Here is a 7,269-nt window from a genome sequence, read left to right as displayed (position 1 = left end):
GTGTGTGCACTTCGGATGGGTTAAATGCAGAGCACAAATTCTGAGTATGAGTCACCATACTAGGATGAATGTCATGTCACTGTCACTTTTCTTTTTTGTATTACATGCAGAGTTTTTAGATCCTATAATTACCCATCATTCAGTTTTTTATATCAACTATGCATTCCATTAGTTTTTCAAATTGGTATGTTTTGCCGGGCCGCAAAGAAATATAGATCTGAGTATCTTCAGCATTGGAAGCTAACACCATGTTCTCTGATGATATCTCCCAAGGGTAACACGTAAAGCGTGAAGAGTAGCGGCCCTAGTACTGAGCCTTGAGGTACTCCATACTGCACTTGTGATTGATATGATACCTCTTCATTCACTGCTACGAATTGAGGTGCTCAAAAATAAGTATGATTTAAACCATGCTAATGCACTTCCATTAATGCCACAAAGTTTTCTAGTCTATGCCAAAGAATGTTGTGGTCAATAGTATCAAACGCAGCACTAAGATCCAATAACACTAATAGAGAGATACAACCATGATCAGCTGATAAGAGCAGGTTATTTGTAACAATAAGGAGAGCAGTCTCAGTACTATGATATGGTCTAAATCCTGACTGGAAATCCTCACAGATACCATTTTTCTCTAAGAAGGAATATAATTGTTGGAATACTACCTTTTCTAGTATCTTGGACAGAAAATTGAGATGCAAGATCAGTCTATAATTAACTAGTTCTTTGGGGTCAAGTTGTGGTTTTTTGATGAGAGGCTAAATAACAGCCAGTTTGAAGGATTTGGGGACATATCCTAATGACAATGATGAATTAATAATAGTCAGAAGAGGATCTATGACTTTTATGACTTCTGAAAGCACCTCTAAATCACATGTTATTGGTTTAGATGATTTAACAAGTTTATAAAATTATTCCTCTCCTATAGTGTGTTGCATATATATGTATAGTCTCTTGCAACTGTCTGATGCAATTCTGTAGCTGATGGCTGAATGGTTAAAATTGTATCTCTAATAGTATTGATTTTAGAAGTAAAGTAGTTCATAAATTACTCATTCATTACTGCTGTGATGTTGGGAAATGTCAACACTTGTTGAGGATTTATTTTTCGTTAATTTAGTCACTGTATTGAATAAATACCTGTGGTTATTTTTGCTTTCTTAAATTTAAATTAAATTAAAAAAAAAAAAAAAAAAAAAAAAAATATATTCTTCTAAAAGAGAAGAAAAGTAATGGGACCTAGAAGTTTTTAATGCTTTTCTGTAGGATAGGTTACATTTACATTTAATCATTTAGCAGACACTTTTATCCAAAGCGACTTACAAATGAGAACAATAGAAGCAGTCAGGTCAACAAGAGAACAACAACAGTATACAAGTGCCATGACAAGTCTCAGTTAGTCTAGTATAGAACACATAGGTATTTTATTTTTATTTTTAAATGAAAAGACAAGAAAAGGAAAAGTGCTGGTGTTAGTTGGTTAAGTGCAAGCGAAAAAGATGAGTCTTTAGATGTTTCTTGAAAATAAGTAAAGACTCAGCTGTACAAATTGAGATTGGGAGGTCATTCCACCAGCTGGACACAGTCCAGGAAAAGGTCTGTGAGAGTGATTTTGAACTTCTTTGGGATGGCACCACAAGGCGTCGTTCACTTGCAGAGCGCAAACTTCTGGAGGGCACATAAGATTTAACCAGTGAGTTTAGGTAAGTTGGTGCCATGCCAGTGGTCGTCTTGTAGGCAAGCATCAGTACCTTGAATTTGATGCGAGCGGCTACTGGTAGCCAGTGTAACCTGATGAGGCGAGGAGTAACGTGAGCTTTTTCAGGCTCATTGAAGACAACCCTCGCTGCTGCATTCTGGATCATTTGCAGAGGCTTGACAGTACATGCAGGAAGGCCCGCCAGGAGAGCATTACAATAGTCCAGTCTGGAGAGAACAAGAGCTTGGACAAGAAGTTGGGTTGCTTGCTCTGACAGGAAGGGTCTAATCTTCCTAATGTTGTATAAGGCAAACCTGCAGGACCGGGTCATTGTAGCAATGTGGTCTGTGAAGCTTAACTGATGATCCATCACAACTCCGAGTTTTCTGGCTGTCCTCGAAGGAGTTATGGTTGACGAGCCCAGCTGTATATAGAAGTTCTGATGAAGCAATGGGTTAGCTGGAATCACCAGGAGTTCTGTCTTCGTAAGGTTCAGCTGAAGGTGAAGGTCATTCATCCAGCTAGAAAAGTCACTCAGACAGGTTGAAATGCGAGCAGCTACCATCGGGTCATCTGGCTGGAATGAGAAGTAGAGTTGGGCGTCATCAGCGTAGCAGTGATAAGAAAAGCCATGCTTCTGAATGACAGATCCTAAAGATGTCATGTAGATGGAGAAGAGAAGTGGTCCAAGTACTGAGCCTTGAGGAACCCCAGTAGCAAGGTGGTGTGACTTTGAAACATCACCCCTCCAAGACACACTGAAGGATCTGTCAGAGAGGTAGGACTTAACCCACAGGAGAGCAGTTCCAGAGATGCCCATCTTTCTGAGGGTGGACAGGAGAATCTGGTGATTAACAGTGTCAAAAGCAGCAGACAGGTCCAGTAAGATGAGAACCGAGGATTTTGAAGCTGCTCTTGCTAGTCGCAGGGCTTCAGTAACCGAGAGCAGAGCAGTCTCAGTTGAGTGGCCACTTTTGAAGCCAGATTGGTTACTGTCCAGGAGGTTGTTCTGTCCAAGGAACATAGAAAGCTGGTTGAACACAGCTCGCTCAAGTGTCTTTGCAATGAATGGAAGAAGGGATACCGGTCTGTAGTTTTCAAGAAGCGCTGGATTTAGAGATGGTTTCTTGAGCAGTGGGATTACCCGAGCCTGCTTGAATGCTAAGGGAAATGTTCCAGAGTGAAGAGAGGAGTTGATAATGTGAGTCAGCGAAGGTATGACTGAAGAAGAGATAGCTTGAAGGAGGTGAGTGTGGATCGGATCAAGTGGACAAGTAGTAGGATGATTGGACAGGAGAATTTTGGAGACGTCCATCTCTGAGAGTGGGGAGAAGGAGGATAAAGAGTGTGCATCGGTCAGAATCGGAAGGAAGAGAGGAGAGATTGATACACACTGAGGTCAGTAGAGTTTTTTGATTTCTGCCATTTCCTCTCTGCAGCCCTGAGTTTAGAGCGATGTTCACGGAGAACCTCGCACAGCCAGGGGGCAGTGGGGCAGTGCGTGCTGGTCTAGACAACAGTGGGCAAAAGTTGTCCAAGCTAGATGTTAAAGTGGAGCAAAGAGTGTCCATAGCACTGTTCATGTCCAGAGCAGAAAACAGAGAGTGGAGGAAGTGAGGATGAAACCACAGCAGATAGGCGAGATGGAGAGAGTGAGCGTAGGTTCCGTCGAAAGGTGACCTGCGTTGGAGTGTGTGCCACTTCAGGAGTAAGTGCTAGGTTAGCACTAATGAGGAAGTGGTCAGAGGTGTGCAGTGGAGCAACTGAAGAGGTGTCCACAGAGCAACTGCGCTTGTAGATGAGGTCCAGTTGGTTGCCTGATTTGTGAGTCGCTGTAGTAGACACTAGCTTGAGATCAAATGAGGAGAGCAGAGTTTTGAAGTCAGCAGCCTGGGGTTTATCTAGGTGGATGTTGAAGTCACCAAGCAGTACCAGAGGAGTACCATCTTCAGGAAAGTTTGATAGCAGCACATCCAACTCCTCCAAGAAGTATCCTAGTTGACTTGGGGGACGATAAATGACCACAAAGTGGATTTTAGCAGGGTGGGTTACAGTAATGGCATGTGATTCAAATGAACCAATACCTGTAGGTGATAGCTGAAGATCAAATTTACATTCTTTGGAAATAAGGAGACCCGTACCTCCACCCCTCCCAGTGGTACAAGGAGTGTGGGAACAAGTGAAATTAGTGGAGAAGGCTGCAGGGGTGGCAGTATCTTCAGGTTTGATCCAAGTCTCTGTCAGTGCCATGAGGTTGAGACCTGAATGAGTAGCAATAGAAGAAATGAAGTCTGCTTTGTTAACTGCAGACTGGCAGTTCCAGAGACCAACTGGAATAGAGAGCATAGTAGTAGAGGTCAGAGGGACATGGCGTAGGTTTGTCAGACAGGCCTTCCTGCGACGTACATAGCGTGCTCTCCGAGTGTTAGTACTGATAGTAGAGATCTGAAAGCACATAGTGACTACAAGTGTAAGATATATTTGAGAAGCTATACAAAAAGTAAAGAAAGTGAAAAGCAATACTCAAGTGCCCTGTCGGTGTCCTTGCTCGATGGAGTCACGCAGGTAGAGTCGATTGTCTTTACACTCGTCTGTCTTCACACGAGGAGGAGTCACACGAGGGCTGCCGTGACCGCTGCCGCGGTGAAACGTGCAGCTTTTGTATTTGCCTGATTACCTGTGATTGAAGTCAGCTGGCCACGCCTCACTATTTAGCAGATTGAAACTGGGCAGTCCCGCGATAGGCAAACGCAAAACCAAGCACCACTTTCAGCACGTATTTACCAGGGTAAGACACACACAACTTTGCTAGCAATGAGGATCACACAGTAGTCTAATGAGAAAACGACACTAAACACTCACAAGCTGCTGTCCTTCTCTGTCGCTCGACTGTTTCTTCTCTAGTTTTTCTGTGGATTTTCTACCTCTAGTTTTGTTTTCCTCCAGCTGCGCTCCCATTTTTTAGGCTGCTCTCTTTAGGGTGCGAGTATGCTCATTATACCATGGTGTCAGACTGTTTTCCTTAACCGTCCTTAAGCGTAAAGGAGCAACTGTATTTAAAATGCTAGTAAAGAGAGAGTCCATAGTTTTTGTTACATCATCAAGTTGTTCTGAGGTTTTGGATATGCTAAGAAATTCAGATACATCAGGAAGATAACTTACAAAGCAGTATTTTGTGGTAAAAGTGATGGTTCTACCATACTTGTAACAAGAAGTAGAATTTACAATTTAGCTATATGAAGTTTGCACAAAACTAAATAATGATCTGAGATATTATCAGTTGACTGCATAATTTCAACACCATCAACATCAATTCCATGTGACAGGATTATATCTAGAGTATGGTTTGACAATGAGTAGGTCCTGAGACATGTTTTCTAACCCCAATAGAGTTCAGAATGTCTATAAATGCTGATCCCAATGCATCTTTTTCATTATCAACATGATTATTAAAATCACCAATTATTAAAACTTTATCTGCAGCCAAAACTAACTCGGATGTAAAACCACCAAACTCTTTAATAAAGTCTGTATGGTGCCCTGGTGGCCTGTAAACAGTAGCCAGTACAAACATAACAGGGAATTTATCATTAACATTTGATTCTCTGGATAATTTTATATGAAGCACCATTACTTCAAACAATTTATACTTGAAGCCTGCCCTCTGAGAAATCCTAAAAACATTGTCATAAATCGAAACAACACCACCCCCTTTGCCTTTTGGACGCGGCTCATGTTTATAACAGTTATCTTGGGGGGTGGACTCATTTAAAATAATGTAATCATCAGGTTTTATCCAGGTTTCTGTCAAACAGAGCACATCTATATTATGATCAGTGATCATATTATTTACAAAAAGTGTTTTCGTAGAAAGGGATCAGAAATTCAATAAGCCAAGCTTCATCATTTGTTTATCCATATTGCATCTGTTTTTTTTTTTATTTGTTGAACCTCAATTGAATTATTACTCTTAAATTGGTTTGGACGTTTTTTTTTTTTTTTTTTTTTTTTTTTTTGTATTTTCTAGTTTGGGGAACAGACATCTCTATAGTGTGATATCTAGGTGAAAGAGTCTCTATGTGCTGAGAATTAACTAACCTCTGTGACGTGAAGCTGTCACGTACCATGATGCAAGGAACGACGAGAGAGAACCAAGTGCAGGTATGTAAGTTTAATAGGGGTAATCCAATCGGGGTAAACAGTCAAGGCAGGGGTCGAAACCAAAACATCAATCCACATAAACAAGACACGAACACAAGGCAAGACAAAGGCAAGACAAGGGCAAGAGTTGACGGACCTGTAAGACGCAAAGACATTAGACAAGGACTCCGTAACACAGACTAAGACAGACTGGGTATTTATACACAAAAGGATAATGAGGAAACAGGAGACAGGTGGGGAAGCAATCAATTACACAACAAGGAGGAAGGTGACCAAATAAGGGAACAGGAAGTGATCTGGTGACAGACACCGTGAGAAAGGAGGACATCTAGTGGAACCCCAGGGAACACAACCCAGACACTGTGACAGTACCCCCCCTCTACGGAGCGGCTCCCAGACGCTCCAAGACAAGACACAACACAGAGACCAGGAGGGAGGCGGACAGGTGGAGGCTCAGGGGGAGGGACGGAGGGTCGGAAAAGAAAAACATGGGGAATAAACACCAGAAATGTAACATAAAACAGGGAGAACCAGGAGGGAGGAGGAACGGAGAAGGTTCAGGGGGAGGGATGGAGGGCCAGACAAACTAAGGGGAACAGACAGGAACATCACAGAACTCAAAAACACAAAACAGAAGTCCATAAAGGGCATGTTGAGGCGCCCCCCAGGGCGGAGCAGAGGACTACCACAGCCATGTGGTCAAGGCCAGAGCCCTCCAGGGCGGAGCGGAAGACCACCACAGCCTAGTGGTCAAAGTCAGAGCCCTCCAGGGCGGAGCGGAAGACCACAACAGCCTTGTGGTCAAAGTCAGAGCCCTCCAGGGCGGAGCGGAAGACCACCACAGCTTTGTGGTCAAAGTCAGAGCCCTCCAGGGCGGAGCGGAAGACCACCACGGTCTTGTGGTCAAGGCCAGAGCCCTCCAGGGCGGAGTGGAAGACCACCACGGCCTTGTGGTCAAAGCCAGAGCCCTCCAGGGCGGAGCGGATGACCACCACGTCCTCGTGGTCGTCAGAGTCTCCCAGGGTGGAGCAGATGACCAACACGCCCCTGTGGTTGAGACAGGAGTCCCCCAGAACGGAGCAGCAGACCACCCAGTGACTTGACTTGGCTCTAGAGGGTCATCGGTGACTGGTCCTGGCTCTGGAAGGTCCACAAACACCTGACTCAACTCTGGAGGGTCCACTGGCACCCGACTCGACTCTGGAGGGTCCGCTGGAACCCGACTTGACTCCGGAGGGTCCGCCGGAACCTTACTCGACTCCTGAGAGTCTACGGGAACATGACTCGACTCAGGAGAGTCCACCAGTACCTGACTCGACTCCGGAGAGTCCACCGGTACCTGACCCGACTCCGGAGAGTCCACCGGTACCTGACCCGACTCCGGAGAGTCTACGGGAACATGACTCGAC

Source organism: Carassius auratus, chromosome 36 (assembly GCF_003368295.1).
Source record: "Carassius auratus strain Wakin chromosome 36, ASM336829v1, whole genome shotgun sequence".
In the NCBI taxonomy this organism is placed as follows: domain Eukaryota; kingdom Metazoa; phylum Chordata; class Actinopteri; order Cypriniformes; family Cyprinidae; genus Carassius; species Carassius auratus.
Note: the sequence above shows the minus strand (reverse complement) of the source record.